Raw genomic sequence first — 27,322 nt, 5'->3', positions numbered from 1 at the left:
AAACAAATGACCACTCAACTAATTCATGGAGGAGTAGAAAACGCAACGCTAAAGCACTAGCTGCAATGAATACAGCGGGACGGCACCAAAGAAAAGGCAGCAGACTGCTTGATGCCGGACCAACAGCTGACAGGTCGCAGTGCAACGCCCTCTGCTGTTTACTACGGAGATGTGCTCTAAGTCAGAGGACTGCAGGGGACGTGAAATCATACTTTACCCATTGTGGGAATTACGCACGGAAAGGCAAGCCCGCATGTGCTATTACAGAAGCGCTCCAAACCACCGATCAAATCTGACCTCGACCCCATCTAGTTGAGCTTGATTTTAGACAACGTAAGGAGGAGTGCACCGTTCCTGGAGATACTGCCATACCGGGTCGATGCGTGGAGTGGACAGAGCAAGCCCCTATTCCATCTCCCTGGTCCAAAAATCAATTTAATATATGGTCCCCGGGTAGGGGACGTATCAGATATTAAACTGATAAGAACAGATACTACACTTGATCTTAGCCAAAAGGCCGAGAAGCGATGCCACGTCACTGGCGAGCACAGGGAGTCATTCCGCTCACAGCCACCCTCGCTCACGGCGCATCGCGGCAGCATTTACTTGGCCTCAACAACAACAAGGTGCTAAAAGTGTGGATGAACCTTGCATGGACAGTGAGCAGCAGAAGCCGCACACAAGTTGGCCAACCTAATGCAAGTGGATGCAGCTTAAAGTTAGTTCTGGCCACGTGACCACGTCCTGACCGATCCACAATGGCTTCCAACACCAAGTTTCCGTTCAAACTTCCTGCTACGTCTGGCAAGGAAATTGTCAGTCCGTGCAATCTTAACCCGCCACAAAACAAATTCAAATGATTAATGACGCTACTAGGACCAAAGGAAACACTGACCAATATCTATCTTGACACTCATGCACATCTCTCACACTCTGGAATGGAATGTCTTGGTCTCAGTCTTAATCTTGTTTGTCCATGTTTCAACAACTAATACCTAAATCAGTGTCAATTGTTTAACTGTCACCAAATCTTTTCTGGTTCCACCAGTGATTGGACACTGAAACTCAGGGAACAGAGAATGGGGAGAGAAAGTGGACACAAACGCAAGAGCTTTGTGTACAATCGAAACGGAGCCACGGAAACTTGGCCAGCAGCCTGATGAACGCAGCCAAGTGAGAAGCTGAATTTGAGTCAGAAAGCCTCTCAAGACAACATGTCATGATTCAAGAAGCCATCTGATCACGGGCATTGCGCACGCTGGACAGACAGCATTTCTTACTGGCGTACGAGAGAACGTACTCTTGCTTTTCAACATCTGATCAGGGGAGAGCGCGAACGCAGTCCCCCACTACCAGAAATTATGCAGTCGAGATTCCCACATTTGGGGAATTCGCAGGGGTCAGCACAACCGGAGTGCAATGGTCGCGCCTCGCCCTGGGTGAACCACCTTCTTGATCATGGTGTCTCCCCTGCCAGGTAAGTATGAGTTGTCCATGGCTGACATGACCACGTCTTCCACAGTCATTCCGCGCTGGCTCACGGTGCTCGCCACGTGTTCACAGCCAAAGGCATGTCAGAAAGAAAAGCAATAGTTGATATTTGGTTGAATGAGAAAGAAATCTGTCCCAACCTCATGTCTCCCAAATAACAGATTTGTACGTGAGCAATCCTTTTCCCACAGTTCACTGCTGTATGACCACAACAAAAGGGAATTCGGAAAACCACTCATTTCATCCCATTTACCTCCAAAAGAATCAACAACTAAACCACCAGAGAAAATGTGGCAAAAAGAGCTCCATTTGAAATCTGTGATGTGCGATTCCAGTGGGAAATTCAGAGAAAAGAAGAACATTCTGAATCGTCAAGGGGAAAAACAAAACAAATGACCACTCAACTAATTCATGGAGGAGTAGAAAACGCAACGCTAAAGCACTAGCTGCAATGCATACAGCGGGACGGCACCAAAGAAAAGGCAGCAGACTGCTTGATGCCGGACCAACAGCTGACAGGTCGCAGTGCAACGCCCTCTGCTGTTTACTACGGAGATGTGCTCTAAGTCAGAGGACTGCAGGGGACGTGAAATCATACTCTACCCATTGTGGGAATTACGCACGGAAAGGCAAGCCCGCATGTGCTATTACAGAAGCGCTCCAAACCACCCATCAAATCTGACCTCAACCCCATCTAGTTGAGCTTGATTTTAGACAACGTAAGGAGGAGTGCACCGTTCCTGGAGATACTGCCATACCGGGTCGATGCGTGGAGTGGACGGAGCAAGCCCCTGTTCCATCTCCCTGGTCCAAAAATCAATTTAATATATGGTCCCCGGGTAGGGGACGTATCCGCTAAAGCCTCTCAAGACAACATGTCATGATTCAAGAAGCCATCTGATCACGGGCATTGCCCACGCTGCCCATAAAGTTAGTTAATAAAAACCGTGTGATCATTCGTAAGGTGGATACCTTGCGAAAGTTATATGGGCACTTATATGGGCACGTATACAAATATATTTGTATATATATGAGTAGATATATGTATCTGTGGTTGTCAATGTTTAAAAGGTGTATGTACGGATTGAGGTAACAGTCGCCTAAGCGTAACGTAGAAAACTGTTGATGGTAATGATAGGGATTATGACAAAGCATGTAACATTGACATGAGGAAAACCGAGGTGCAAAGTTTATTCAACTTTTAATCGATCACTTAGAAATCACTTTCGTAACCCCCCTTAGGGGACACTCTTGCTCCAGCTGAAGCTTGAAAGCCTCCAGGCTTCTTTTAGGAGGAAATCCTAAATCCGTTAATTTTGAGGTTAGAAGAGTGATTCAAAGTCCATTAATACTTTATTTTTGATGGTGGTCACAGAAATGTGACTTCCAGATGTCTCTGTAAAAGGGAAAATAGAGTGTTTAACATTGTCTGATATTGAGATGTTCAGGAACATCTGTGTTGAGGATGGCCCCTTGGAATGTTCTGCAGAGAGATAACGGTGGTAAAACTAGCGCTGGCCGCCAGTGGTACCAGTCCCTGCCTGGAACCAGGTCATCTGAGAAAGCTTTGGAGTGGACTCCCAACTGGGATTTGTGGGTGAAAGTGTCCTTCCTAGTGCGGGTGTTTTACGGCTTGAAGATTTTAAGTAGAGATAGTCGCAGAGAAAGTAGGTTCAGGTACCACCTTTAGTTCCTCCAAAGGTGGTTCACCGGAAGGCCATGCTGCAATAAATTCCAATTGTCCTGGTGAAAAACATTACGTCCAGATGTGGCACTACACTTTGTTAAAGGGACAAGCCAACATTTTTTTCTTTTGCTCATTTGCCGCTCTCCCGAGTTCAAGACGAGCTGATTGACTACATTTTTTGGACTGTGTGTAGTAACAAGGAAGGAGGAATAAATGGAGGAGGAACTACATGTTTCTCGCTTACAAAACTGAAAGTGAGGCGAAGGGAGTCAAAAAGCTTGCGGCTGAAGGGAGAGTCAGAACCACCAGGGATGGGTGCTGTAGATGTGGTGCTTGCAGAAGCGGACAGAAAACAAGTGTTTCTGCTGTACTGAGCTGGACTTGGTGCTGCCATGGCAAGGAAGACAGCACACAAAGACAACAAATGAGGCAAAAATCCCACTTTTGCTAAATCTTGCAGTTGTTGGAAGTTTTTTCCTTTTTTCCTTCCTTGCGATGGTTTCCTGGACAAGTGAATTTGCAGAAGTACATCCAATAGGTCAAGATAATTGTGATCCAGAACCTTTTGCATTTAGAAGAACTCCAACATAGTCATGTGTTCAACTATTTTAATAAGACTGAAATCATCAAAGCTTCATCTATATGTATTAACATCCCTCTCTTTATAATAAACCTCAGTGTCCTGTTTAGCTTTCCTCTTTATCTGGAAGACTGGAGTATGATTTCCTTCTAGGAGCTCCTGGCATTCCTTGGTCCAGTGGGCAAAGACTTTCCCATAGCTATAATGACATTATATCTTGTAAATACAAGTAAGTTAGGCTTCTTCTACTCTAGTCCAGTACCATTTGTGTATAGACATATCCATTTAAGTCAAGTATTGATCAAACGCTTCCTTAATATTAAAGTAAAGCCAAACATTGTTGCTTTACAAAAGACAAAAGGTAAAGCAATGACATGATCAGTCAATAGTAATAACAGTATAACAAATGAGAAAATAGGAGTTTCTTTGAACTAAAGAAGGGCCCAAGGTCAGCACATATTACCACAGCTTGTTATGACCTTCCATTAACATGAATATGTCACAGTCTGAGCCAAAGTCTTGTCCGGGGAAGCCCTGATTTAAGAAAAACAAATGTTAATAGTCTCATCACTCACTTATGCCAAGTGTGAGCAAGATTGAATATAAGTACCTTCAAGTCTTATCCGTTTTCTCTGTCCATTGCCCAGCACACACTGTATCTTCTGAGCAATATTCCTGAACATTTAAAAGGAGAGTTACATTTGTGATACTTTCTTTGGCTAAGCTAACGTTAGCCCGGACCATTGACTCAAGCGTAGAAACAACCTTCACGACAACACGACACTCTAACGAATTCTTCCAAACATCGCATTTGTAAATAGCACAAATCGCATTTTAGTGACCATGCCACACTCGTTGGTGTTTTTTTTTTTTTTACTTTTTTCTTACCATTCTCGCGCTCTTGATATACAATGCTGCTATCGGGATGGACGCCGAATAAGCAAAACATTTCACGAAGAAGAATGAACTTCCGGTGTGGAGTTTTTTCTTTCTTTCTTTATTTGACCCCAATCAGACCACTCAGATTGTGAACTATGCACTTTGATTTGTCGTCGTCGTCTGTCTTCAGCGCCAAGGAAACAAAGTGTACAAGCACACACACCCACCACCAAACCCCTCACATCCACACTTCCTCTCTATGGCCAAACTTGCTCTGGTACAGATGCAGCTCCCCCGTCTCGTAGCGGAACACGTACCCCCATCTTCCAGGCATAAACGGCTCCAAAGGACGACTCTCTCTCAGCTCTTCGGGCGGAGGGACCTGCGTCCGCCTGAGAAACCACATACTCTTCCGAGGGGCCCCGGCGTCCCCGGCCGGACCTGGAACACGCTGACGGGCGTCTCGCTTATCATCGTCGGGATGCCTGGGGTCCCAGTTACCGCTTCAACGCTCATCATCATCTTTTCCACTACTTTTCTTTTACCTTATGCTGCAGTGTAGGTAGCCTTCTATGCAGCAGCCTAATATACTCACGGTGAGACCCGCAAGCACACACTCACACACACACACACACACACAAACACACACACACACACGCACACACACACACACACACACAGATAAGCACAGACACAGATCAACACATACCATTCCCACAACCCAACACCCCACTTTCCTCTCTGAGGTTCGAAGGTTACAAAATCATATATCTTTTATTGACACGCCATCATCCCCCCAACCACCCACACTTCCTTCTCTAAATTCCCAGATTGAAAAAGTCATATATCTTTTATCGACAACCCCCCTCCAGATCCACTCAGCCCCTCCCAACCACACTTCCATCTCCAAGTTCCCAGGATAAATAGTCATAAATCTTTATCAACAACCCCCCTCCAGAACCACTTAGCACCCCTCCCTACACACTCAGCCCCTCCCCTTATTAATCCCTTCTTAATCCCCTCCCCCACCTAGCCCCTCCCGTTCATATTTCCAGGTGCATATGCAGATCAAAGGTCAAAGCCATAAATCAGTTTTTGTCATAAAGTATCCCTTATGAATTATTAATACGAACTCACTCCTCCGCTGGAACAACCGCAATTACGATCATAATAGTTAATAATAATAATCATATCCGGATATAGTACTCCGACTACGAGCCAGTTGAAATTGTTGGTGGAATTTATTGCAGATGTGAGTGAAATTGTGTAAATGTAGCTCCAAAAAACCGTAACAATGATAAATAGACGACTTCACTGAATGTCAGTTTGAGCTTAAAAAAAAAGTTATGCAATAAAATACAAGAACATCCTGCAAAATGGTAACCCTAACTAATATTTAAGATACACAAGTGTACGTTGTATGCAGAAGGTGCCTGCTCACCTTTTGTTTTAGCATCATTTGGTGCCCACACAAAATTTCATTTGTGTAACAGGACCCAGATGCTGTGTATGGAGAGAGCCATCCTGGCAACATAGTGGGAATTAATGGAAGGTAAAATTTCCATTATGCAAAATTGCCACTGTGCTAATTGTCATGGGTTAACAGAACTCATAAGTTATCAGACAATTGTATGCCCAGCATCTACAGCAGCAAATGCAACTGGCTGATTTGGGCATACAATACAAGAAGGTGAAGACTGCAGACATTTTATAAGAGTCCGAAATAAAAAGGAAAACAATAAGAAAACTCAACCTTGAAATGGAGAAAAAAAAAAGAAGAAGAAAAAAACTTGAATTAGAGCTGAGTCATGCTTTCAATGCACACTGTATGCTGACTGGAACAAAAATGTAATAATAATTATTCTCCTTTCCTCTCCCAGCTCCAAGAACATGACACATCTTAAAATAAATAACGGTCAATTGAATTATGATGCCGTCTGTTTGTTTCATGTATGCACCTTTTGACCTAAAAAGAGATGAAAGTTTTTTTTATCTGTAATCCTACCTTGGTGCTATGATTGATCATTCATTAGGTTAGAAGAAATGCACTTATTGTACCATGAAATGCTACTTTTCAGAAATATTGAAACACTTTATGGTAATAAAACGTGAGAACAGGGAACAGTTGAAATATCTATTCTTTAAGGTAGTAGATATCACAATGACATTGAATTGAAAAAAAAAAAAAACGATTTGCAGCTTGTGAGGTGTAAATAGAAACCTCAATAAATGTGGCAAGACGCAAAGGGCCTGGGCAGGCTTCCAACTAGGGATGCACCGATCCGATACAGGGATCGATATCGGATCCGATATTGAATAAAATTCTAGATCGGGTATCGGTGACAATGAGCCGATCCAATGGCCCGATCCATAGGAGCAGTTCCCTTCTGTCTATTTCTATGCTGTGCGATGCGAGTGACGTCTGCGACAGAGCAGCGGCCGTGCGGTTGGCGCGGTTTTCAAAGTGGAGCGAGCGAAAGGATCCGCCGTCTGGAACTACTTTACATTACCTCAGCCATCAAACTCCACGGCTACGTGCAATATCTGCACCGTTAATGTTCCGAAGCACATAGTGGACGGTAGCTTTACAACCGATATCTGGAGCTCCGACGTTTCCCCCGTGTCGCTTTTGAGTTTAACAGCACACTGGCTGGATGAGTTTCGTTCCACGCAGTGCAATGTTAAATGCAGCAAACTTTAGTGGGTCACACACGAGCGACGCAACTGCCGCGAGCCTGAAGGATATGTTTGACAAGTGGCAAATTCTGTTGAGCAAAGTCCATGTGATTCTGAGGGACAATGCCAGCAACATCAGAAAGGCGATGGACAACATGGCAGTGCGTAGTGTGTGGGCTGCATCGCACATACAATGCAGCTGGTAGTCAACGAGGGACTTCTCTCACAGCGCGCAGTGAGTGATGCCGTTGCATGTGGGGAAAAAAACACAGCTGATTTTATTTTTTATTTTATTTTTTACCAAGCTATTGAAGCTATTCTGTTATTCATCTGGTTTTGTAATGGGTGTTAAAGTTTTGTTTGCACAATTGCACTACACTATAGCTGATTGCTGCTTACTTTGAACATCTGCCATTCAAGCTCATGAATCTATTGTTTTGTTTCTCAATTTCAGCTCCTTTACTATTTATTTTACATTGCACTTTGAATTCCTAATTGCACTGACTGAACAGGGAGATATTTATTATATATTTCTTTTCATGTTTGACTTTGACAAAGCTAGAGAAGCTATTTGTTTATTTTGAATTACTGTACTGGTACACAGTATTAAATAAGGTTTTCAGTACATCTGGATCATTTTATTTGTTTTTAGAAAATGAGGAAAGTCTGACATTGCCTTGCAAATTTTTTTTTTTTTTTTCTAAACAACAAGACATCATTTGTTAGGTGATTCAGTGCTGTTTTTCTGTATCGGTATCGGATCGGTATCGGCCGATACTAAACTTCAGATATCGGTATTGGAAGTGAAAAAACTGGATCGGTGCATCTCTACTTCCAACCCCAGACTCCCAGGTGATACTCATGTGCACTAACCATTTGGTCAAGTAGCCAGGGTGCATGATCAATTATTGGAGGCATAGTGACAGGACCGTCCACTGTCACAAACAAGAACCTCATGTTACTCTTTGAAGTGTATTCATGTTTATATGGGATGTTTATTTTTATATATGATGCGTGGTAAAGTGTAAGTTATGTAACAAATTATCAAATGATTGCAACATTATCTCAACTAATTTCTCTATAATGATTGAAATTAAATGATTCCAAAAGTTAAAACAATATCATTAAATTATTCCAAACGTTGAAATAATGCCAGTGAGTCTAGTTGAATGTGGTAACAATGTGCAGTGTTCAGTGGAATAACAATTAGTTTCCGTTGGCGGTGATTGTTAAATACATCCTAGAATTTAGCCTGGTCTGGAGCAGGTTCACTCCACAGAATAAATCTCCATGGTAACTTATACCATAACATGTTGCTCTTCGACCTATCCTACTTTTGTGCAACCGGATCATGGATAAGTTCATCCAAGATGACCAACATATCCCGGCTTAATCCCTTATCCGAGTTTCGTGCAACAGGCCCCAGGTCTGAGTATAATGTGCAGTACTGGATTGCCACCAGACAACATGAAGAAGAGTTATTTTGGGAAATAGCGCTGAAGTCCAGCGGACCCGCGGAAGTATCTTCCCGACTCTATCTCTCCATGTGATGCAGGCAAACTACCTTCGTGATCGACCGGTAGATCGCATAATTTATGACTGCCTCACGCGGCCGGACAGAGACACACAGCGGGCCAGACGTGGCCCGCGGGCCGTACTTTGCCCAGGTCTGCTGTAGGGGCTAACACAGCTAACTAAGGTAACAATTAAGCCATGATGAATCCTATGAAGGCAGGCAGACTGACAATTGTTGTGGAAAAAATACTAAAGATCAACGAGGAGATGCAGAGGTCTTTTGCATCTTTATTACTGAGCTCAGGGCAAGCACACACACACAGCAAGTGTCTGCATGGTCTTGCAAAGAAGGAACAAACTTGTACATCTTATATAGGTTGAACCGTTTACAGAAGTGGCGCTAGAGGGGTATCTGCATCCTCTGGCCACCCAGACACCCGTGGGCAGGTTAACAGAACAAAGTACTTTCGTTGCCCTTTAGCCACAGACAAAAATGGACACTTATGATTACATAAACACGTGTGATGTACATATAAGGTAGTATGAATAGTAACAGGACAAAAAGTTCATGCAGAGTGCATGCTCACTTCCCCAGGTCAACTGAGAGGGCAAGAAGTGGAAAGTTTAACAGAAACCAGACAGATATGAAAAACGCTACTAGACAAGATATGAAAAAACACTCCAAAGCATGTGCAGAGAAGTCAGGAGGCAGGCTTAAGGCCTTTACGTACAATTTTCCATTACACAGTCAAAGAATAATAATAATAGCCTAATGATAATAATACTAATAAATTCCTTGTATGAAAAGCTATACATTTTTTATTTCATCTGACAATATTTATTACCACTATTTTATTTCCACCATTTAAATGTTTTATATTATATATTGTGGCATTTTTTTTTCTTTTGATTTGGCCTTAACTATTCTATTTACTCAGGTTTGCATTTTTTTGATATTTAAAGTTCAGATAATTTGCATTGCACCTTTGTGTCTGACAGCACAGGCCAGACATTATCAGACCCTGCAGGAGCTGTACAAGAAACCAAAACCCAACCAAGATGCTGTCTCCCAAATTCTTGACCTGCAGTTTCAAGCAAGAAGATCCTTCATTGATAGTGATGTTCTGAAAGAACAGCACAAGGCCAACAAAGATCCTGGATGCATATCCATGTGTCAAGGATCTTTATCGTGTAAGTGATTAACTTGTTTTGGTTTATGATGAAAAGCAAGCATTGTTGCAGATTTTAACACTGACTTGCATTATAGGTGATGAATGAGCTGCGGCGCATCCTGGATAAGGGCAACAGAAAATTAATTGATGAACTAAAAAAAGAGATGGGAAGACTTCTGCACCAATGTGTAATTTTATGGTGTTTGGAAAAAAAATGAAGTGATGAAGCCACGCATAACGCTGGATGTAGGTGAGTCATTTTGCTGTGTCTCTAATTGACTGTGTAGCTGTTTCCTTGGACATAGGATGGTTTATGTTGCGCTGAATGAATAGATGCAGAATGGTAATACTCTTCATGCTGAAAAAATAAGATTTTTTTTGTGATCAACACAAACCTAATAAGACTCATTTTTAGGAAGACTAACTTTGAACTCAAAGTTGATTTCTTCTATTCCAGTGGAATATTCCATGCGCTGCTCAGGGCACTCCCCACACTCTTTCCTTCACCAAGTCCACCACCGAAGAAGCTGGGACATGCCAGTGAGGCACTGCTTCATGTCATTCAGGTGTTCGCATTTTCTCACATTCAACACTTCATAGTTCCATGCATGGATGTGGCGTTTCCTTCTTCTTTTTCTTTAGCCAACAGAAGATCCCACAATGTACTCGCAGAAGAGGTCTTTCTGCACCCCTGTGTTGCTGTTTGATGGGACCCGCTGTCTCATCTGTCTTGGAGCCACTCCCGCCACCACGCTTGCCAAGGAAGACTTGAGTGACGGTCTGCTTCATCTGATGGATTACTACTATGCCCTGCACCTCACATATCCAAAAGTGTGTGGCAACCCTTCTCTCTGTCATTCAGACAGAAGTGCTACAGGACACTATCCATAAGTGAGACACCACAGCCTCATACAAAAAAGACCATGGCAGAATGGAAAGATTTTATTGGGGAGTAGAGCTGTGTACAAGGCATAGGTAGCGATACACTCCCCTGGTAGTTGTAACTTGAGGTTGGGTGGGAGTCTGTTGGAACAAACATGTTATCAGTGGTGATAGGAACACAACACTATATGCTGTCCCCATACTGTTTTTTTATTTTTTTGTTGTGTAACTGAGTGTCAGGGAATCTGAATCAATGTTCAATAATGATGACGGTGAATATTGTAACAACAAAACATTACTTGCGTTCTAGAAATGATTGCTTGAGATTGTTTTAAGATGCAATGCCTTAGTGACGTTTTTATTACAAGGCAGTGAAGGCACTGTCAGCAATTTAAGTGAATAAATAGTTTTTAACAATATTAATTCTGTTTGCTTAATAATTTTTTTTGGGGGGGGGAGTGGGTGTAGGGGGGGTGGATGCTTTGTCTCATTTTGAGGAAAAAAAAAGCTAATATTGTGAACACTTAAATTAAGAAGAATTGCACTGTTAGTACCTCTGGTTTTAATATCTTTTCATTCAAATTAAGAAAGAAGCAAACGTGAAAAAAGAATTGAGAAGCTAGTATCAAGTTTATTTGACTTAGTACAGTCCTTGGAATGAGTGCTTTACTGTTTATTTCAAGAGTTTTTACATTCTTCAAATGCCTAGATATATCGTCTTATTTTAAGAAATCTTACCAAGTCTAAATATCTTACTGCATTGGCAGATAATTTGACTTGTTTCTAGCCTGTTCTTTCTCAAATTAAGTATTTATTTCTTAGATATATTTTGCAGTGTGTGGACTCCGAGGGGAGCTCTAGAATTGGCTCATTCAACCGACCAACGAACCAATCAGCAGCGGCGTCACAGGCCCTCCTCCTTTTTTGTTCTCTCTCTCACTTTGACTTCTGCACTGGACAGCCAGGTTTGTGGAGGGTGGGTTGGAACAAAGTAAGGGTTAGTAAGGGTTGTCTCTAGGACAAAGTTGAAAATTCACCCCATAGACTTGCATTGAATTAGGGTTAACAATAAGGCTGAAACTAGGGTTATCTGAAATTAGGGTTAGGGTTTCGGGGTTCTCCAAGTACTAGAAGCCCCAAATTTGGCGTGGGCGCTTCTTGGGGGCTCCTGATGAAAAAGCAAGTGGCCCCGTATCTCTAGGACAAAGTTGAAATTTCACCCCATAGACTTGTATGGCATTAGGGTTAGGGTCCAAGAGTACACATACACATATTCTTTTGCTTTTTTGATTTAAGCTCATCGTCTCCAGCTGCAAAGGTACAGAAACCTTTCTGTGTTTTGATGTTGTGTGCGAGAAAACATCACTTTTTTCTGTAAACTTGTGTTATCATTGTCTTTCATTGAAAATGACACAATCTTTCATTTCATTGTTCAGATGCCGAACACCAAGGCATTCCGTCGCTCTCTGGCCATGAAACGACGCCTGGAGCAAAAACGGGATTGGACACCTTTTCCACCTCGGAAGGACTTTGAATGTTGTGAGTACTTCCACGTTCATGATTTCATGTTCTGCCTGTGTTGTTATGTTGTATTCCAAATAAATCTTACAAAAACATATTTAGATTTTTCTTTTTTGTCAATTTACACAGGGCGCGGTACTGGTCAGCGACCTGGGTGCGAAGATGGGCCGTTTTGCTCCTGACTGACAAAACAGTGCAAGTTCGTTCTTAAGGCCCAGCAACCAGACAAGAAGGTATGGGTCGTGATTTTGTCAAGCCACAAGTTTCTTTATTTTTCTGTCTTACGAACGCAATTTCTCTTCCCGCAGAGTGTTCTGGTGGTGGGAGACTCACATCTCTGTCCACTTGTGGATGGTTTTGTGTTCTCGCCCCGGGCAACAACCTTGAACACGGGCTTGTAACAGACTCCGCCCAGGATTTTGCTGCGCTACTGGCAACTGTGTTGGACCGCTGGCCCAAGGTTTGTTTATCTGCTGTGACAAACAAATTTGAACACATGAATGTCATCGCCACTTTGTTTTATCAATATCAAGTAATTACATGATCCATAGTTCAATAACAAGAATATTCATGAATTTATTTAGCATTTTTATGTTTGTTTGGGTTTTTTTTTATTTTTATACAACTATTTTGTAGGTGGGAGAGTCACTTGATCAGCTGGACAAGATGGCCGCTTAGTTCGATCCTGCTCAACCCAGCATTGCTATTTTTAATGTTTTTCACCGCTGTAACAATATTTTTTTTTTTCAATCTGAACACATGACTAGCTGTAATCGTGGAATGGCCGATTCAAGCAAGAAATTTGACCCGAGTCTTGCGGTTAAGATGAGGGGAATGTCGGACATGGAGGCCATTGCTGAAGCTGTACTTGAAAAACAACGTGCGTTTCTGGAGACACGCTTCGACAAACTCCAGCAAGTGGCAGAAGACACAGAGGCGAAATTAGGTTCCATTAAAGCAGACTTGCTTTCTTTAAACGAGAATATTGGCTCCGTTAACTTGGAACTGGAGAAAATTCGGTCGGATGTTGAAGGTAACCGCGGGAAGCTAGCTGTGCAGGAGATGGTGCAACGTAAGCTGGCCGACATGGCGGACCGGAGCAGGTGCTGCAATGGCCGCGTTGTCGGGCTGCCAGAAGGGGCCGAAGGGTCCAACGCGGTCCAGTTCCTCACAAGTTCGTTGCCGAAGTGGTTTCCGACCCTGAGTACTATGGATGGAGAATCTTCAACACGCTCCGGTTCACTTCACGTCAACTCATCCTGCGCGCAGCCAAGAAATCCCGGCTCATAGTGAATGGTCGCTCGGTTCGGTTTTCACCTGACTACAGCGGCTACATTGTCAAGCGACGACAAGCTTTTACCCAAGCCATGAACACGGCCAGAAACAAAGGCGTGGAGTTCTTTTTGCTCTACCCCGCCACATTGAAAGTCAAAGCTGCCGGCAAAACGGAGGTCTTCCATTCCGCTGACGACGCCGAGAATTCATAAGGTCCCTACCGATGCCACGAGCCTCTCCTGCGGCAGAGAATGACGACTCGGATCCCGGTCCTTCCAACGTAACTGTTGGATAATTGTGTCTGCTTTGTTATGATTCATCCTACTCGGCGTCTGGACTACAGTTCTGAACTTCACCCGGAGCTTCTACCTCAACGTTACCGGTTTGTTAACTCACAGTAGGTGACAGATTCTAGTTGCTTTCCTTTCTCTGTTTAATTGATGTTTCGCCGTTCATTTTAAGTGCATTGTTTCCCTCTCTGGCATGTTTTTGCTCACCTGCTGTGTGCCTGGAGCTAGCTAATTACACAGATTTGGTCATAGTTTCTGTTGTTTTTCATTTTTATATATGTATAATCATATATATAATATATATATGGTGTTTATACGCTTTCTCTTTATCTGTCTTCTAGCCCTTGAGTTCACATTATTAGAGAAAGCCTAATCTGCCCTATTCACAACGGTTCTGTTTTGTTAATTGCTGGGTTTGTGGCCTAGGTTTGATCCCTCGCGGCCCATATCCATACTAGATCACGGATCAATATGTAAAGTTTTATTTTTATTTTGGTTTAGCCATTTTAAGTTTTATTGTTTATTCAGGGTTTTTGTTTTCTTTCTTTGTTTTTTTTCCTTGTTATCTGGCACCATCAGGGGATTTTGGGTGGGAAGTGGATGTGGTCGTTCATATCATACTGTGGGAAACAGGAGCTGAACTTCAACTGCCAATTGAGAGAGTTGTATATTTTAACATGCAAACATGCCAGTTGATCGGTTTACCGAAGCCTCCACAATACAAATTACGGTTGGGTATTTGGTTGATAATTCTGAATTTAGCATACACCGATGAGTGAGTTATCTATCTTGGTTTGGAATTGCGACGGGCTAAATATACCACACAAGAGGACTAGTGTCCTTGCGTTTATGCGTCGACGGAAAATCGACTTGGCTTTATTACAGGAGACGCACCTTTTAAGTAGAGACTCTGGTCGCATGGCCAACAGATTTTACCACACAATTGCTTCCTCTTCAGCAGGGTCAAAAAGTAAAGGTGTAGCCATTGTTTGTAAGCGCAGTCTCAAAATAAAGATGCTGGATGTATGGGCGGACGCTGCGAGAAGGATTGTAGTAGCCAAGGTGGAACTATATGGAAGGAAAGTAGCTATTGTTTCTGCCTATGCTCCAAACAAATTTGACAAGGAGTTTTATGACACACTCACACAGAAAATGTTAGAACTGGCTGAATATTCCTTCATAGTAGGGGCCGATATGAATGCAGTAAGGCATACGGACGATCGATCTAGTTTGAACGCTTCCAAAGATCAACAGCTAGCAACTGCAGCTTTGCAATCCTGGGTCGAGACTCTTGGTCCAACAGATGTATGGCGCTCCTTCAACCCCACTTTGAAAGACTATTCCTTTTTCTCAGCCAGACATAAATCATTCTCACGGATAGATTTTCTCTTTACTTCACCACAACTTTTTCGGAACATTACTGATGCCTCATTGCTACCCATTGCCTTATCAGATCACAAAGGAGTACTTTGCAGTGTGACGTTGGGCTGCTTTTCAAAGCGTGCTGCTAGGTGGCGTTTTAATATCACCCTGCTAAAGAATGAGGATTATAAAACCCAGTTTTTGTCTCAGTTGAAGGATTTTTTGGGCTTCAATTTAGGTTCGGTCGATGACTCCAGAATTTTGTGGAACGCAGTTAAAGGTTTTATACGAAGTAATACTATCTGCTTCGCCTCAAACTTGCGCAAGGCTAGAACAGCTAAGCTACAAGCTTTGGAAGTCGACCTGGCTAGATTAGATGCAGCCTTACAAAGTAACTATTCTCAACAGATCGAATCCCAGCGAGAGGTCGTCAAAAAAGAAATAAACAATATTTTAAAACAAGAGTCAGAATTCCTGATGCAGAGGACCAGGCAGCGTTACTATTTTCAGGGGTCTAGACCCAGCCACCTCCTGGCTTCCAAAATAAGGGCTAACGGACACTTTGCTGACATACCTTCAATCAAGTCTACAACAGGCCAAATCGTGACTGACCCTAAGCAGGTCAATGAGACCTTTCGCAAGTTTTATTCCAATTTATACCAATCAGAGATATACTTGGATAAAGATAGGTGTCAGAAATTCCTCACTCAATTAGATTTACCACAATTGCCAATAACTGACTCTGGGCGACTTGATGTACCTATTTCGCTGGAAGAGCTTAAAGCTGCAGCTCTCGACATGCAAAGAAATAAATCACCAGGGTTTGATGGAATACCCCCTGAGGTATATGTTGAATTCTGGGATGAGCTGGGGCCGCTACTGTTTGACATGATAATGACATCTATAGATAAAGGCAGTTTTTCGAGGGACGTCAACGCAGCCCTAATATCCTTACTCCTGAAGAAGGACAAGGATCCGGCAGACTGCAGTAGTTATAGACCACTCAGTTTGTTAAATGCTGATCTTAAAATATATGCAAAGGTGTTGGTCAGGCGCATTCAGAATCACATGCTGACGTTAGTCAGTTGCGATCAGACTGGATTTGTAAAATCAAGGTTAGCTTCAGACAATGTCAGACGACTTCTTCATATAATTGATGCAGCTACAGGCTAAAAAGATCCAGCAGCAGTGCTTTCCCTTGACGCTATGAAAGCCTTTGATAGGCTAGAGTGGTCATTTTTGTGGGCGGTCTTAGAAAAAATGGGTTTTGGTAAAGGCTTTATTCATATGATAAGGGTTCTGTATTCAAACCCCTCAGCCATGGTACTCACCGGCCAACTCTCCTCCACACTGTTCCCAGTCACCAGATCATCCCGTCAGGGCTGCCCCTTGAGCCCGGCACTCTTTGCACTTTCTCTTGAGCCACTCGCTCAAATGATTCGTCAGTCCTCCTCTGTACATCCTATTTCAGTTTGTGATACACTCGTTCCGTCTGGGCCAACAGTAATGTTCGCACTCTAATGAATGTTTATTGTGACACTGGGCTGTGTACCTTTCAGGACATTAGAGACAGGTATAATGTGCCAGCACACTCTTTCTTTTTCTACCTTCAACTCAGGTCATCTTTACAAGCCCATGGTGCCCCGGTGCGACAAGCATTACCTATTCACCCACTACACAAATTACTTGTTACTCGAAGCAAAAACAGAGGTACAGTATCTTTACTTTATTATTTTTTTCTAGAGGCCTCTTATTCTGAGTTACCACTCGATAGAATATGGAGGCGTGATTACCCCAATTTGGCCACAGATTTTGCTTGGTCACAAGTTTGGACGCATATTAAGGAGGCCTCTCGTAATCCGGACCATCAGCAGATCCATTTTAACTACATACACAGAACATACTTAACTCCTCGCAAACTCCACTGTATGAAGTTGATAGCTGATCCCTTGTGTACCTTATGCTCTTTGAAAGTCTCTGGCACCTTTTTACATATGATGTGGAACTGCCCCCCAGTCTCAAAGTTCTGGTCCGAGGTGGCACCCAAGCTCTCTGACTTAGTATCAGTAACCATTCCAGTGACTATACCTGTCCTTCTGCTAATCGATCTATCAGTGATAAATGTTACTAGGCTTAAAAAACGCATTGTACTAGCCGGTTTAACGGCTGCTAAGAAGCTGGTTGCAATGCGATGGAAACCTCCCCATTCACTCTCCATCAGACAATGGGTATTTACGTTCCTAGATGTAATTTACTTGGAAATGTCAACTGCTAGAATTAACGGTGCTAGTGAGGCTACTATAAACATTTGGCGGGAAACAGCTGACTCGCTGAAAGAACTTATAAGATGAGCTTTCCCTGTACCTGACCAGACTATAATTCTCTCGTTTTTCCGCACTAGTGTTAGTGCTGTACCGGGGTGGGGGGTGCCCTTTCTCTTTCTTTTTCTTTTTCTTTTTTTTTTTTTTTTTTTTGTTGTTTTTGTTTTGTTTTTTGTGTTTGTTTTTTTTTTTTTGTTTTTGTTTTTGCTTTTGTTTTGTTCTTTTGGTTGCGTTTGCTTGTACTCACTGAGGTACAAGTCTAATTTTGTTATTATTAGTATCATTTTGTGTGTGGCAAGAGGATCCAACTTAGAGCAGCTGAGGGGGGAGAGTGGAGTGCGGGACACGGCATGGACCCGGCGAGACGGACCCCCGGCCTACAGCGTCTTCGCAGGGAAGTGATGCACACACACACATGCAACACGCTTCTTGCAATGAAGAAATGCTTGCTGTCCCCTCTAACTTCCCTTTCCCCTGCAGACACGTACACTGATTCATATTCTGATGTTGATTATTCGGAAACGTATACTGATTTACATGTTGATGATGATTTTTCTTCTGACAATGATTTAGGTTCGACTGATTGCTCTCAGCCTGACGGTGAGACATGCATTGACACTGACACAGAGTTCGAGGTTGATTTACGTGACCAAATTTTGAGCACCATTCACAGGTTTGGAGCGTCGTCACGTGCCGCCTCCTCCCACATACACGTTGTATAAAGAAGCTGCTTTTGAGAAACTGCCGCGGGTCACTTTTAGAATTATGGGTAAAAATATCACGTTCCTAGCCGATAGCGGAGCAACATTGTTGCTCCTTCGTGCAGAAGAACTTCCCCAGTGTAAAAAAAAAAGTGGGAGATATGTTTATTCTGTCGGAGCAGCTGGAACGAAGAAGAGAGAGCCTCTCACCACTCCACTTACTTGTATTGACTACGGCGACGAGACATGCACATCACAAAACCAAATTAAACACAGCTTTGTATTGTCAGAAGTGTGTCCGATGAATTTGTTGGGAAGAGATTTGCTTCTAGCCATGGGCATGAATCTCATCTCCACCCCCGACGGGTTGATTGTTGCCAGGTCGTTATCTTCCTCGACCTTGGCTCAAATTCCTAAGCCTCTCTTGCATGTCTATCAGTGGTTGCTTCCCCTCGAGGCCCCAGAAGAATTGATAGTGGCGGCTAACGATAAGGTGCCGGGTGATGCTCACTTCATGAAAGCTCCCAATTTGCAGTGCAACTCGTGAAAGAAACAGTGTGTTTGAGAGTCAGTTTTTTTTTTTTTTTTTTTTTCCAAGCGTGAATGATGACCTCTTTGTTTCTACGTTGTTTTGGGGCCCCCAACGATGCGTTGCCTCTGTTTCACTCACACCAGAGCAGAGTGCATTTCTTTTTTTTCTGTCCGTGGGTCTACCCCACACATTTCACTTTCCAAGAGTCCAGGCAATGAGTGGAAGGACCTAGGTCCGTTTTTGACAAAATGCCTGACGACCAAAGACTGGCACCGAAAGGAGCGGGGACATTTTTACTCCCCCACCCTGAATGTGCATAAGACTGATTTTCCACTGGAAACACAGGCTCTTCGCTGTCTGCACCTGACAGAGACACGTGACAGCGAGCGCCACAACACGAGTTTTGCATGTTTCACTGACACATCGCAGCTGCCCAAGGAACTGAGTGAGGTTCCCTCCTCACTGTGGGCTACTCACAAATACGATGTGGGACTGATCAAAGGTGCCGAACCGGTGAAGATCACACCCAAAAGTGATATTCGGCCCAACCAGCCACAATATCCTCTGAAGCCAGAAGCTGTTGAAGGGATCACTCCTGTTTTTGATTCTCTTCTCGAAGCAGGTGTCATTGTCCCATGCCCCGACTCGCCAGTGCGCACGCCCATGTTCCCTGTAAAAAAGGCCAGAGTTCCTCCTCAACGTGATGACTGGAGGTTTGTTCAACATTTGAGAGCAGTTAACGCTGCTGTCCACACCAGGGCACTGAACGTGCCCCACCCACACACGACTGCATAGCAGAGCTAGATACAATTTTCTCCCCCCGACCTGACCTGACCTGACGAACCCCTTGCTAATGCTGATTTTGTTTTCTACGCAGATGGTTCAGCGTTCCGGAACGACAAATGCGCCAACAGAGTTGGTTACGCAGTTGTCTCCGACTCGGAGGTCATCTGCTCTGACTCCCTTCCATGTCACCTCTCAGCACAAGGGGCAGAGCTGGTTGCGCTAACTGAAGCGTGTAAATTTGCAGAGGGCAAGTCTGTCACAATCTATACAGACTCCCGTTATGCGTTTGGTGTCGTTCATGACTTTGGGGCACTGTGGAAATGCAGGGACTTCCTCAAGTCAGACGGGAAGCCGGTGTTAAATCATGTGCTTATTGCTGACCTCTTGCGAGCCATACTTTTGCCCTCCCAAATAGCAGTGTGTAAATGTTCTGCTCACACTAACCTTCGTGACCCTGTTTCCCAGGGCAACGCCAGAGCTGACGCGGCAGCAAAGTCCGCTGCAAGGCAGCCTGCACCCTCGTCATGCCCTCATCCAACGCTACCACCGTACAACCCTGCGCACTCCAGCACCGACGCCGCATCGTCGCCACGTTCATCAGGACTGCCGTCAACCAAACGGCCAGCCTCATCACTGCTTTCAGACAAGGGCTGCTCCCCCAGATCGCCAAAGCAGTTAACACAAGCTGCTGCGTGGGGATTGAAGATGCCCGGCTGACAGAGGTCCGACGTCATGCAGTGCACGCTGAGAGACTTCTGCAGGAGGCCAGCGATGCAGAGGACAAGAAGATAAAGCGTGCCTCCCTCACCATGATGAAGCACCTCAGTGACACGGCGAGACGGCCCTACAGGAACAACGACAACCGACGAAGGGCAACTAGCGGAGACAGAGGCGAAAAGGGGGCGTGCCACATCTGCGGCCGAATGGGTCACTGGGCCAGAGAATGCCCTGACAAAGGAAGACACCGCGGGCAGAACCATGCCCACCGCAGCCAAGAGAGTGATCGCGAGGGACGGAAAAGAGGATCCAACTCAGAGCAGCTGAGGGGGGAGAGTGGAGTGCGGGACACGGCATGGACCCGGCGAGACGGACCCCCGGCCTACAGCGTCTTCGCAGGGAAGTGATGCACACACACACATGCAACACGCTTCTTGCAATGAAGAAATGCTTGCTGTCCCCTCTAACTTCCCTTTCCCCTGCACGTACACTGATTCATATTCTGATGTTGATTATTCGGAAACGTATACTGATTTACATGTTGATGATGATTTTTCTTCTGACAATGATTTAGGTTCGACTGATTGCTCTCAGCCTGACGGTGAGACATGCATTGACACTGACACAGAGTTCGAGGTTGATTTACGTGACCAAATTTTGAGCACCATTGACAGGTTTAGAGCGTCGTCACGTGCCGCCTCCTCCCACATACACGTTGTATAAAGAAGCTGCTTTTGAGAAACTGCTGCGGGTCACTTTTAGAATTATGGGTAAAAATATCACGTTCCTAGCCGATAGCGGGGCAACATTGTCGCTCCTTCGTGCAGAAGAACTTCCCCAGTGTAAAAAAAAAAGTGGGAGATATGTTTATTCTGTCGGGGCAGCTGGAACGAAGAAGAGAAAGCCTCTCACCACTCCACTTACTTGTATTGACTACGGCGACGAGACATGCACATCACAAAACCAAATTAAACACAGCTTTGTATTGTCAGAAGTGTGTCCGATGAATTTATTGGGAAGAGATTTGCTTCTAGCCATGGGCATGAATCTCATCTCCACACCCGACGGGGGTTGTCTTTGTTGTGTTGTTTGGTCATTGTGATCCAATGTAATGTGAGAGAAGGACGAGTGCAGTTCTATTGGAGTGAGTTGCTTACAAATACAGATCGCACAATTTCTATCCCAATTGTTAAGTGGGAAAGAGACCTGTCTCTCCAGCCTCACTCTAATTTCTGGAGAACAATCTGCCTGAACACCTTTTCACTGATAAAACAACCTATTCTACAATTAATACATTTTAAAGTACTCCACAGGATCCACTACACCGGACAGCAGATGTTTCAGATGGGCATGACCGCCTCTCAGACCTGCTCACACTGCACAGTTAATGTCCCAGATAATTACCTACACGCTGTATGGCATTGCCCACCAGTAAATAAATTCTGGCACGTAGTATGCAATGATCTATCAGCACAGGTTGGTTACAACATCACAGCCACTCCTTCTTTTTGTCTCTTAGGGGACCTCAGTGATATCAAATCAGATAAGGCAGAATCTCGCATGCTGATCACCTCCTTATCTATCGCTAAGAAAACAATCCTCACAAACTGGAAAACAAAACAACACCTGCACATTGCACAATATAGGAACTTACCGTTAGACCACACCTCCTTGGTAGGAATGTCTGCTTCATCCTATTAATCAATCAATAGCTGAGGCTGCTGGTTGATGTGGGCAGCGGTGGTCGTGCTGCCGCGGGCCGGGTGCGGTCTGGGGGGGGGGTTGGGCGTGGGGGTTGGGCTGCTTTGCGGGTTGGTGGGGGGTCGGGGGTTGGGTGCCCCGGCGGGGGAGGGGGGTCCCTGGCTCTGGTCTGGGGGCCCCTTGTTGGTGGGAGGGCTGGTCCGGTCCCTGTGTCTGGGGACTGGCGCTGGATCGTACGCGGTGGGGTCGCATGCCTGGAGTGGGGCTGCGCGTTCAGCGGCTACCGCTCCTGTGTGCCCGGGTGGTGCCTTCTGCCCCACCTTCGCCCTTCGTCTCCCTGGTCGCTGCCGCTGCCCCGGGGCCCTCAGGCGGTGGGGGGTGGGCCCCCTTTGGCTCCTGGATCCCTGTGGTGTCCCCGGCCCCGATGTCGCTGAGGGGGCGCCCTGACCGGGAGTCCCCCCTGGTCACATAATAGGTGTTTTTTTTTTGTTTTGTTTTGTTTTTTTCCCCCTAAATTTAAAATTTATTTATTTATTTTCTTCTGTTTCGGGGGATTTGTGTCTTGGGCCTTCTGGCCGGGCGCCGCGGGGGACTCGATGTGGGCGGCGACCGGGTCCCCGGTGGGCCTGCCCCCAGTACGGTCTCCTCACCGTTGGTATGGGGCACCGACTGCACCCTCGTTGGCGAGGACCTGGCCCCCACGCAGTCAATGACCCACTGACATTGTCACGAGGGCTTTGGATGAGGGTCTCCATTGGCCGGCCACCGCTCCATCCGAGACCCTCTCCAATCTTAATGGCATTATAGACACTTAGGGCCTGGGGGGGTGGTTCGTGCACTGCGGCCGCCGCCCTGCTCAGCAGCAGTGTGGTTGCCCCAGGGCCTTACCACCCCTCCATTTTAAACGCACCATAGTTCAACACACCAGCAAGTGCACATATACACACACTGACACCCCTACACACAGTGGGGTCGGCCTGCTAGCGGGGGCGGGATCCGGCATCTTTCCCACCCTGGATGGGCCCTGTGCAGTCCGGTGCCCCTGGGGTGCGAGACCGGCTGGGCCTATGGGGACCTCGCCACTTGCGGCGGAGTCCCCCTTCCCCCAATCCTGGGACCGGGCCGCTGCCCGGGTGGTCCCCCTGCGCCGGTCGGGGGCGGCTGGGCGGCGACGACCCGAGACACGGGGGTCTGACAGTGATGGGCGGGGGGCCACAGGTTGTTTATCTAATTTTATCTTTTTATTTTATTTTTTTATATTTTTTATTTTTTATTTTTTATCTTTTTATTTTATGTATGTATTTATTTATTTTCTTCTTTTACAGGGCACAGGGGGAAGAAGGGGGGACTCTTCTTTGCCGGCGTTGGGGACGGGGGTGCGGCTGTGGCCTCGGGGGCCGGGGGGGGGCTGTCCCCTGGCGCCGGGGGGTCCCGGGGCAGTGGGGGCGGCTGGGGGGGTGGGTGGTGGAGGGGGGCGGTCGATGCGCCATACTGGGTCCGTAGGGGGGGGGCCACTGGGTGCCCGGGCCTGCCTTGGGTACCGATCCTCCCGGTGGGTGAAGGGGCTGGGTCCTGTCATGGGGATGAGTCCGGTCTCGCTTGCCCTGTGGGGCCCCCGTCCGGAGAAAATCAGTGTGTAGTTCAAACTTTGTGCGTCTTTGTGTTCAGTTTTTCTGCTGTAGTTGTGCTTTTCTTTTCATTGCAGATGAATTCCACTCAATTTCCTTTTCAAACCTTGTAGGTGTTGAGTGAGCTGCAGTGCCCCCTGGTTGCAAGCTTCATACTGTGACTCTGCCGACCGAGGTAAAAAACCAACAAACTCTGACACTTTGCTGAGGTCCTCCTGGAGGAGCTGAAGGTGCAGAACCTTCTCAGGCCTCTCTGAGGAGGAACTTGCGGCTGTCGGTCCTCTGCTGCCCCCTTCTGGTCACACAGGCCTCTTACACCGCCGTTCGTCTGTTCAGCACATATTTAATTTTTTAATGGCTCTATAAACGTCACTGATGAGACGATTTTATGATTCCTGCAGTTAAAATTTTTTTAATTCCAAATCTGCAAAAAGCTTCTGATCAATGAAGACGTTGATTAAAATGATTTCAAAATTGACCCATTTGAGAAAAGCTGTACTGTGGCATTGTTTGCATGTTGTTTTAGCTCTCAGTTGCTTCATTTCGCATTTTTCTTAAAAGCTTCGTTTAGTGGTCCACTGTGGTCAATGGGACACTGAACATCCGCTTTGTGTGCCCGAGTTTTAAGAGGATCAGGTGCGGACATTTTAGCATTTAAATTATTATGGCTTATTAGCATAGGTACGTAGTACCTCACCTGTCCGTTCTTTTCACAGTGCTTCCTGAACACCTCACCGGCACACTACAGCCGCCTGCTAGCACAAAGCTGCGCAGAGCCTCCTCGTTGTTCTCCTCACCTGGAGGACGCTTGGTGATCAAGACCTGTGGCCCAAAACTCGGTCCTATAAGATAAGTGCAGGAACACTGCTGCTTCGCCCGCACTTGATTGTGCTAGCCGCCCTGTACAGACGGTCGACGGTGCATGTTGCTTCCGTCCCGCCTTGGTTTTACTTGTTGTTTTTCCGTTCTCGTTGTGTTTTTCTTCGTTTGCTTACGTCGCCACTGCTGACCCTCAGACAGCAGACGTTACACTATCAAGTCGCCTGTCCAGCTACAGTGGTGTGCTTGTGTGTGTGTGTGTGTGTGTGTGTGTGTGTGTGTGTGTGTGTTTAATCTCTCTCGCACTCTGATACAATGTACTGACAAATATAACATACAAATATGATATATGATCGAATTTGTCATTCGGTTTTTATTTTTGAAATTAGTTTATTTTGAAAATTCACCGGATTTTCTCGTTTTTATTGAGCGACTTCCTGTACTGTAGACGAGGATCGCTCGCGGCTCGCGCACGAAATAGAGCAGACGCCGAAACAACAAATGCATGCAGCGAGCCGCGCAACCACCACAGTGATTAACGTGGGCGCCGAATGGAAGCGCCGCTTCCACGTCCAGTGAACTGACGTTAAATGCATGGCGCGATCCGCGAGGGGAGCCGCGCGCCTGTTCGCGCCTGGTGTGAACTACTATATTGATTAACATGGGCGCCGAATGGAAGAGCGTGGCGCTTCCGCGGCGCTTCCGCGTCCAGTCTGAACCGGGCGTTACGTCGCTCGGAAAAATGTGTCGCCTGAGCCTCCGCCCCGTCCGTGCCCATTGGCGGAGGGAGGGCTCATTGAAAAAAAAAAAAAATCGGTGTTTCTTCGGAAACTCTGAAATTATGAATAAGTTAAGCTCGTTTTTGTCCCATTTGCCTGCATCAGCCCGTCATGATATTGTTAAATTAATTGAGAGCCACCCACTATTGTTTTCTGACCACCCCCGCCGTACGTCAGTTTTGCACCATGACATAGAAGTAGAGGGACATGCCACAACTAAGCAGCACGCACACAGAGTCAATATTGGGAAGTTAAGAAAGAAGCTTTGGTTCTCCTTCTGACAGTGCCCATTTTGATGTTAATTTGGGGTCAGGTTTTTACAGACTATAATGTCCTCGTAGATGCGGTGGTCTCCGCTCCTGCAAGACTTTAATCACCAGATTTGCCACAGGAAGAGGGGTTGATAATGTGTTGGCCGATGCATTATATTGTGGACTAGCTGCGGAATTGTTATTTGGGGGGAGCTGAGCTGTTTTTCTTGTTTAGTTTTGTTTGTAGGTATGTTAATAGGGTTTAGTTCTTAAGAGAGGGGGTGATATGACCCACAGGTGGGTATAGGTGCCTCTATCTTTGAGTCTGTGTGTGTGTGTGTGTGTGTGAGAGAGTGGATGACGCCTTGCAGGTGCGGTCCTGGATGTCGGCTGCTGATTGGACGCGCCACGGCTGAGAAGGAGGAGCAGTCGAGCCAGCCTGACGCTCATCCCTCCTCCACTCCCAACTCTGCAGTTAGTCACTTCTGAAATGGCGTTAGAGCACGCAGCCGTAGGGGTGGGCTGCCATTTTCTTTGTCCCCTCTTTTCTCCTGTTTAATAAGTATGTAGGGAGGTTAGCCTTTCTGTATTTGGGTTCTCTTTCTTTCTTTAGTTAGTTCTTAAGGCGAGGTAGTTGGAGTTTGGTTTATTATTTTGGCCTGGGCCCACCCTGAAGCCTTTGCTGCCCACCGGTTAAGTTGTTTTGTTTATTTCATTTACTGATTTATAAAATGTTTTTTGTTGAAACTGCCAACTGCAGTGAAAAATTAATGAGGCTTGGCAGTGGGGGAAGGTGTCCCACACGTTGCGTCTCGGTCCCCCTAGACGGGACCTAACACAGAGTTTTCGCCGTGACAGCAGGTTGAGCTCCTACCGTGTTAGAGGTGACGTCGTCACGTTAGCCTGTTCCATCCCTGCTAAATTCTTTAAAGAACTACCGTAAGTAAACTTTTAAATTATAATACACTCTACACTAATTGTAATTTCCTGCCCGTGGTTCTATATTGCAACAGTTGACGGCTCATATCAGCAGATGAGCAGCAACAATCTGGGCATTGCGGTGATTCATAAATATGTCATTTCTTATTAATTAGCCCATAAGCGTTGTACACCAGTGTGACACCAAATGCTTGTTGCTGACAGCAGTGAAGAAATGACACTCTAGCGGTTCTGCACATTAGTATAAATAGAGTGATTCTCTATCATTACATCACAGGACGGCGGCACTCTGACAGATTCCATGAACCTGGACACTGATGATCCAGACTCCGGTCCAGATGACATAACAGGCCACAGTGGAAACGGGTCAGAGCATGGACTGGCTGCTGAAAGGATACAGGTAGGTGGCGCTGTCATCCCAAGTTGTGTGGTGTGGAGGATTGGGGCCAAAGTTCCAGATGCTCACAGATGTGACTGTGGATTCAGGAGGAGTGTTTGAAGGCTGGACTCCCAACAGTGATTGGCTGCTGAGCACCTCTCAATCACAATCAGGTTTTTTAGTGGCTGTGAGATTGAAAGTGAGTGAACATCATTAAATAAAGAGCTCCTGCAGGGTCCCAATTTGACAAGTACACTGCTAGGTGTGCTGCTTCATTTTCGCCAAGGCCCTGTAGCATTCATTACTGACATTGAGGGAACGTTTCATCAAGTAAGAGTTTCCAACCAGGATGTAAACTTCTTACGCTTCCTCTGGTGGCCAGATGGGGACATTACAAAGGACCGACAAGAGCACAGGATGCTGGTCCACATCTTTGGGG

At 45.5% G+C, this 27,322-nt stretch overlaps 1 protein-coding gene, 2 non-coding genes and 1 pseudogene across 3 annotated transcripts in view; 1 reads left to right on the top strand and 3 right to left on the bottom strand.

Moving 5' to 3' along the window:
• LOC142892607 (NLR family CARD domain-containing protein 3-like) overlaps nt 1-27,322 on the top strand; it is a 406,144-nt gene that overhangs the window by 152,538 nt on the left and 226,284 nt on the right. The window lies entirely within an intron of this gene.
• Nucleotides 339-529, bottom strand: LOC142892838 (U2 spliceosomal RNA). Its single transcript, XR_012927541.1, has one exon. It is a non-coding gene; the product is annotated as a U2 spliceosomal RNA (small nuclear RNA).
• LOC142892908 (U1 spliceosomal RNA) lies at nt 1,322-1,485 on the bottom strand. The gene has a single exon (XR_012927605.1). It is a non-coding gene; the product is annotated as a U1 spliceosomal RNA (small nuclear RNA).
• LOC142892882 (U2 spliceosomal RNA) lies at nt 2,216-2,388 on the bottom strand (annotated as a pseudogene).

Source organism: Nelusetta ayraudi, unplaced genomic scaffold (assembly GCF_046127955.1).
Source record: "Nelusetta ayraudi isolate G7.1 ecotype Tasmania unplaced genomic scaffold, CSIRO-AGI_Nayr_v1 ptg000039l, whole genome shotgun sequence".
NCBI lineage: Eukaryota > Metazoa > Chordata > Actinopteri > Tetraodontiformes > Monacanthidae > Nelusetta > Nelusetta ayraudi.
Note: the sequence above shows the minus strand (reverse complement) of the source record. Positions and strands in the feature narration are given on the sequence as shown.